This window comes from Dioscorea cayenensis, chromosome 8, assembly GCF_009730915.1.
Source record: "Dioscorea cayenensis subsp. rotundata cultivar TDr96_F1 chromosome 8, TDr96_F1_v2_PseudoChromosome.rev07_lg8_w22 25.fasta, whole genome shotgun sequence".
In the NCBI taxonomy this organism is placed as follows: Eukaryota; Viridiplantae; Streptophyta; class Magnoliopsida; order Dioscoreales; family Dioscoreaceae; genus Dioscorea; species Dioscorea cayenensis.
In genome coordinates this window covers 17,264,644-17,271,306 of record NC_052478.1, presented here as the reverse complement: position 1 = coordinate 17,271,306, position 6,663 = coordinate 17,264,644, and the positions used below count along the sequence as shown (strand labels likewise).

Genomic DNA, 6,663 nt, shown 5'->3' with positions numbered 1-6,663 from the left:
CTCAACTGAAGAAACATCACCAATGACGATTGAGCAATCGGAGGGAGCATGTCCTCCACCACAACCGGTGCAATTGGTCACGGCCGTAACTCTATTCGAACCTATAAGATCTAGCTTCTTACTCAAACTCTCCACTTGGGCCGCCAATAAAGTTACCGCATCAATTTCATGGAGACTGGCCACCTTTTTCTTCTCCCTAGCATTCCACTGGTAGCTATTTAACCCCATTTCTTCAATCAATCGACGTGCTTCATCGGGGGTTTTGCTACCTAAGGTACCTCCTACCGCTGTATCCAAGAGTTGCCTTGTACTAGGGTTCAAACCATTGTAGAAGGTTTGAACAATCATCCACTCTGGGAATCCGTGTTGCGGACACTTTTGCGGGAGTTCCTTGAACCTTTCCCATGTCTCAAGTAGAGACTCCAATTCCAACTACATAAAGGATGATATCTCATTCCTAAGCTTTGCTGATTTTCCGGGAGGGAAATAACGGGCTAGAAAAGCTTCTACCATCTCCTCCCATGTAGTGATTGATGCTATAGGTAATGAGTGTAGCCACTGCTTCGCATTCCCCTTTAAGGAAAATGGGAAGGCTCTCAATTTGACGACATCATCCATCACCTGGAACTGCACCAAAAATAAGGAAAAAGAAAATCAGAACGATGATAGAATAAGAAGATATGAAATAGAATGTGTAGTGAAATAGCTAAGAAAACAAAGTGCAAAGTATCTCTAAACGCCTATTCCCCGGCAACGGCGCCAAAAACTTGACAAGGTCCCCTTGCTTATATCCCGCAAATGCACGGGTGAGCGGGGTCGAATCCACAGGGAGTAGGGTATAAAGACACTTAATTCGATTCTTAGCTATGTGGAGTATCAACAATGATAAGTGTGATAATGATTCAATTCTCAGGAATTAAAAGCAACAAGTAAGAGAGCAAAAGTAAGGAGGAAGCAAGGCAATCGATAAAGATGGGGTACTCGGATAATGCTTCACCTAGGATAATCGTTTCAAGTGCAAGAACCCTCTATTATGCTTCCTAATCGATGCAATGGTGAGTCGTGGAAATCCTTACATACATAGTCCCAAATCTAAGGTCAACTATGCCTAACTCTATACATGTCCCGGAGGAGAAATCGAATAATCTCAACACCTTGCACTCGCATAGAGTTTCAATGAGCTCTAGGGATTCCAAGTGATAAATCTCTTCCTAGATTTAGACCTAACCCTTTGGTCCAGGCGGAAGGTCCCTAACCACAATTAAGCCCTAGATACTAAGATCACCTCAACGCTTCACTCCACTGCACGCGCAAATAGGCCCCAGCGGAGGTTCATCCCTTAGACCATTCACTCTATTATGGTCGCAAAGAACTCGAGGAATGGAGGTAGAATCTATCACATCGGAGGGGAAAGGGGACGCTCCTGTACCTCTCGACTCACCCTCTCAACCCTCTCCAACCTAGCTTTGTCTAACGCTCGTGGTGTGTCACTCACTCACAAGGTTACCAACAAGAACTCTCAACCCTAGTGTCACTCTAGGGGAAATGTTCATACAATCAAGCATTCAAGGTTGGAACTCACAATAAACATCAATTTATTGGAAGCATAATAAAGAAGTTCAATGAAACGAATACATTCTAGGGTTCACAATCACCCAAGTACCCACTAGGGGTTTAGTTCTACATGGCGCTAAGTACAATCAAAGAAATCGAATGTAAAAGCAATGAATCCATAAACAAACCCCCTCGAGGGTCGTGTCGATGGTCTTGTTGAAAGTCCTCTACTCATCGTCCAAGGATTCCTTCATCCGGTATAGGATACGCCTCGATCGAAGCTCCCCTACCAACCTTCTTCCTAATGGAATCATGATGTTAGAGCCGTAGAACCTCTCCAAAACCTTGGCCAATACCCCTCGAAACCCTAGCCGAAGCCCTCTCACAAGTTGGGGAAAAGATGGAGAAAAGAATACCAAAATCGGGGCTGAATCGGCTTTAAATATGGCTGGAATCAGCCAACTCCACGGGCGTGGACGATACACCCGTGCGGAATTTCCACACGGGCGTGGATAATTTCCACACGCCCGTGTGGATTCTCTGTTTCTCTGGTTTCTCGGCCAGCTGTGAACTGTGCTGCTACAGTACTTGCTACAATCTTCAACCTGAATAACTTCCCAATTCCATATTTTCATCGGGGTAACGCAAACGGGCACACGTTCACGTCGTGAATCACTTGCTGCTTCAATGATATATATGTTGGTGGAGCTTCTGTTCTTATATGCATAAGATGGAATGCTCGAGTGTGACTTCCTTTGTGCCCCTCCAAATGGATGTACTCACTCGAATGCGAGGAGGTTGGCACACACTCTTGCATCTCACACCTGTCCTATGTCTTCACGTTTGAACCTTAACAAGATCTTCTCCAAAATAGGTGCATTATGATCCACATTTGCCTATTTCCTTCATACTCAGCCTCACAACCATACCTGCATAAAAGTAACATAAAAACACACATATTAATGTAAAAACCTGAGAAAAGTAATGCTCAACATAAGGATAGAATGATTCGCATTCATATCACACAAGCACTTATCACCCCTCCAAATCATTATGCTAGCTTGAATACAAGGAGGTTAGCACACATTCTCGCATCTTGAACCCATCTTATGTCTTCGCATTTGATTCTTCTCAAGATTTCCTCCAAATGTGTGTGTTCACGATCTACATTGGCTTCTTTCTTTAACATTCGGCTTTACAACCTTATATGCATGAAAGTAACACAAATGCACAAGTATTAGCGCAAAAACCTGATAAAAGTAATGCTCAACATAAGGAAAGAATACTTTGCATTCTTATCACACAAGCACTTATCATCTTCTCCCAAGGACAAGGCATCAGTTCTAGGACTCTTAGAAGGAGATTGCTTTCCAGCAAGTGTACGGGATCGCCAAGTAATACCTTGTGCGAAGACACGAGGATCATATTTCACTGGACTAAGGATCTCCTATTACTCCTTCTAGAGCTATTATCTAGCCTATGATCTCAAGTGATGGAATTTACTTTACTAGGTGCAATTAAAACTAAAACAAGATTATCAACAAGTTAGAGAGAACAAGCAATGAGCAAGCAAGAAATTAAATGTAATGCAAAGGCCTATGGATGTTGATCCCCATGAGGGGTTATCATGAAACATGGATGATGATTAAAAGATGCAAGGGTAAAGTGGACCAAGAGATTTCTAGATTAGAACAACCCCAATTTCTCGGCGATCGAACTCTAATCCCATACAAACATAGATAGGAATTTCTTCCAAATCAACATTCCTACGATTGCATTAAGCACAAGGAAATCTCAAATAGGAGTAAACCTACTCTTCTTCGGTTTAACCTAACATGGAGGGCTACCAACACCCAATTTCTCGGCGTGATGATACAAGTATCCCCTTCTAATCCATTCATGATCTAATACATGCGAGCAAGTCACATCTACATCCATCACTCATGAAAGAGCTACGGATTTCTCCTTAGTGTAGCACTTAGCATGAAAACAGTGGATTTAATCTCAAAATTACCCAACCATGGAATTAACAAGTAATCATCCAAAATACATGATAAAACCCCCCAAGGTTCACCAACACCCGGTGGCCTTGGGGTTCTAGTGTGTCATCATCTCACAACAAGCAATACAATCAAGTAAAACACAAAAGATAAGCATAAATGACACTCCCTAGATAAAATAGTGGAGGAGAAGGTAGAAAATATGCCGAATGACGCTTTTCCCATCAAAGGAATGCCGAATGACGCTTCCTCTAGCTGCGGGTCTCCTTCCTTCAAATCGTGTTAGATCTCCCCTTGAATTATGTTGCCTTCTTGCCTTGAGAGTCTTGGACCTTAGCCTTCAATGATCTCCTAGCTTCCTTGCCCTACTTCTCCTTCCCAAGGTCGCCCCAAAGCCTCTCATGTGGTCTCTCAAAAAATGCCCAGAAAAGTCCCTTGTTCTGCCCTAAAAGTCAGTATTTATACCCCCCCCCCCTCATGACATACGGGCCATATAGGGGTCGTATGGTGGTCGTATAGCACTCAAAAACCCTAGATTCGTGTTTTATACGGGGTGCATACGGCCTCCATACTGCCCTGTATACTGGGTAGTATAGAAATCTGGGCAGACAACTCCAAATCATTCCGCTGCTACAGTGCATACGGCCCCCATACTGGGTAGTATGGGAGTGGTATGAAATTCTTGTTTTCTTCTCTTTTCGCCTAAATGATATCTTCTTGTTCTCCATGGCTTCCTTATGCCCTACAAAGCAAATAATAGACGATTAAGCACAAAATATCCCCACACTTAAGCGTTGCTTGTCCCCAAGCAATCAACTCATGAAAAACAAAGAGACTAAAAAAGTGGCTAAATGCATTACCTCTGGCGTCAAGCAAATATAAGACTCCAAAAGTAATGGATAATGATACATAGATGTTGAGTTATAGTCAATAAGCATACTAAAAATATCCTGTTCCACACCTTATATGTCTGTGCCGTGTAAGTGAATCTTATATCTCCTTTGCCCTGATCTGGTCTAGCCTAAGGACTTTAATCAGTACAGCTCTAGATACAAATCACTCCACTTACAAAGAATACTAAGTCTTAAACTACTAGGTGCTACTTCAATGGCCAAGTAAGATCCTTCTAATTCTAAAGCTCGAAACTAAATCCACCTTCTTCTCAAAACTTTTGGTAGGTACTCAAAAAGATCACTTGGGTTTTTATTTTCATTTCATCATTCATTTTTTTTCGAGCCTGACTAACGTAGACTGCACCAACATCATTTTGAAATCTTTCTAGAGGGTGCACATGCTGGTTAGGCACAAGAACCCCCCAACTACTCGATTATAGTTTGGATAGACGCATTCATGCTTCAATAGCAGAGGAATACTAACAAAGACTCAAATTTTTTTTTTCACATTCACCCTAGATCACATCTTCATAGTACTCTACATGACACAAAACTAGGATTAGCTCAATAAGACTTAGAAGTTATTAAGAAAACATTGAAGGATAGAACTTAGTGTTCTAAGGCCAAGTACTCAAAGTAGTGTGCTATGCATAATGAGAGTTAGAGTAGTCACATTGGCTATTCCCAAGACATCGATAAAAAATTCAGTGCACATGACAATACTAGGGGTAAAACATGGTTCAATAAAGCATAGAAACAAGTAACTCACATCAATCATTAATCCAAGCTAAAAGAATCTTACAAGAATAAACAAAGCCATCATAGGTAACACTAGCATGTAAACAATGGTCTTAATACATGAAATACACCCATCCCCACACTTAGTGTTGTACATTGCCCTCAATGTACACTAATCATGAAAAACATGCGAGATGAAGTAATGCAAATAATAGAGGAGGGTGAAAACGAACTTCGCCGGTTCAACTTGCACTCGTCGTGAGGTATGACGTGACAAAAGGTGTGGTGAGCAATTCATGTCTCGTCCGACCTCCATTAAAAACTAGGAAAGCTCACCAAATTCCCTCAATGCCCTGCGAGGCAAAACGGCGACATCATCAGTCCAGAAAAATTTACCAATACAAACACAAGGGAGAAACTAGGGAGTAGTCAACAAAACACAAAAAAGAAAAGAAAATAAAGTTTCACACCACAAGTCGGTAGGGTAAGAACCATGCCAACTCAACAAAATACAAAACACAAAACAAAGCAAACTAAAGTAAATGATAGGTGTCCATGCTCAAACAAGCTGCTACTCATCAAAATCTGTTGCCACTTGTGGTGGCATTGCGGCAGAAGGAGGGGTCATAGTGTGCGAGGATGAGCCATAGTACGAGGTAATGAAACGGTGAAAATCTGCCTTGAGTCGGCGTAGTCCGTCAATGATCTGGTTAAGCTGGCCACGAATCTCACGCTGCTCCTGACACACAACCCAAACCTCTCCCTCAATCCTCCTCATTCTCATGTCGAAGTCAGATAATGATGTACTACCGGGGGTGGAGATAGGCACACCCTCAGGCTCTGACTCTGTGTGCTCTGTCTGTCTCTAACTGGACTCACCAGTGGCCTGGTGACATGTGGGTCTGTCACTCGCATGCTCTTTCACCACCAAGCCAATGCCATAAGTGGGCCTTCTCGAGGGGTGTTGCACCTCCTATAAAGGTCATACTTCGTGTCTGCTCAAATAAACTCATGCTACATATCAATCTAGTCACATAGGGCTCAGCAAATATAGATCCCAATCGGGTATACGAGCCCTGCTGAAGAAATGCATCGGCGACAAGGTGGCCAAGATGAGTAGGACACCGCTCGAAAATGCCATATATCGTGTTAATATCAGCTTGAGTGACCATCCCCTTGCTATCGGCCCGCCCCAAATAGAACGAGAAATCAAAGCATGAATAAATCTGTGTGCTGGGTTTGTGATGCGCGATGTCTTTCGGGTCAGATCACTACCTGCCAAGGTCGCCCAATAGTTTCTTCTTCCCACTTCACTTGGGAAATCAAGCATAAGATGTGTACCGGGCATGGAATTGATAAACTCATCATCATAGATCCCCAAGTACTTAGCAAAGTCCAAGTGGTGCATAGTACGCTTTTTCCCAAAATCTTGAAAGCGGATGGTGATACATTTCCTATCCCACACGGATTGTCCATCT

At 42.6% G+C, this 6,663-nt stretch overlaps 1 non-coding gene across 1 annotated transcript; it reads left to right on the top strand.

The window, feature by feature from the left end:
• Nucleotides 1-358: 358 nt before the first annotated feature.
• Nucleotides 359-465, top strand: LOC120268027. The gene has a single exon (XR_005538698.1). It is a non-coding gene; the product is annotated as a small nucleolar RNA R71 (small nucleolar RNA).
• The last annotated feature ends 6,198 nt before the right edge of the window (nt 466-6,663 follow it).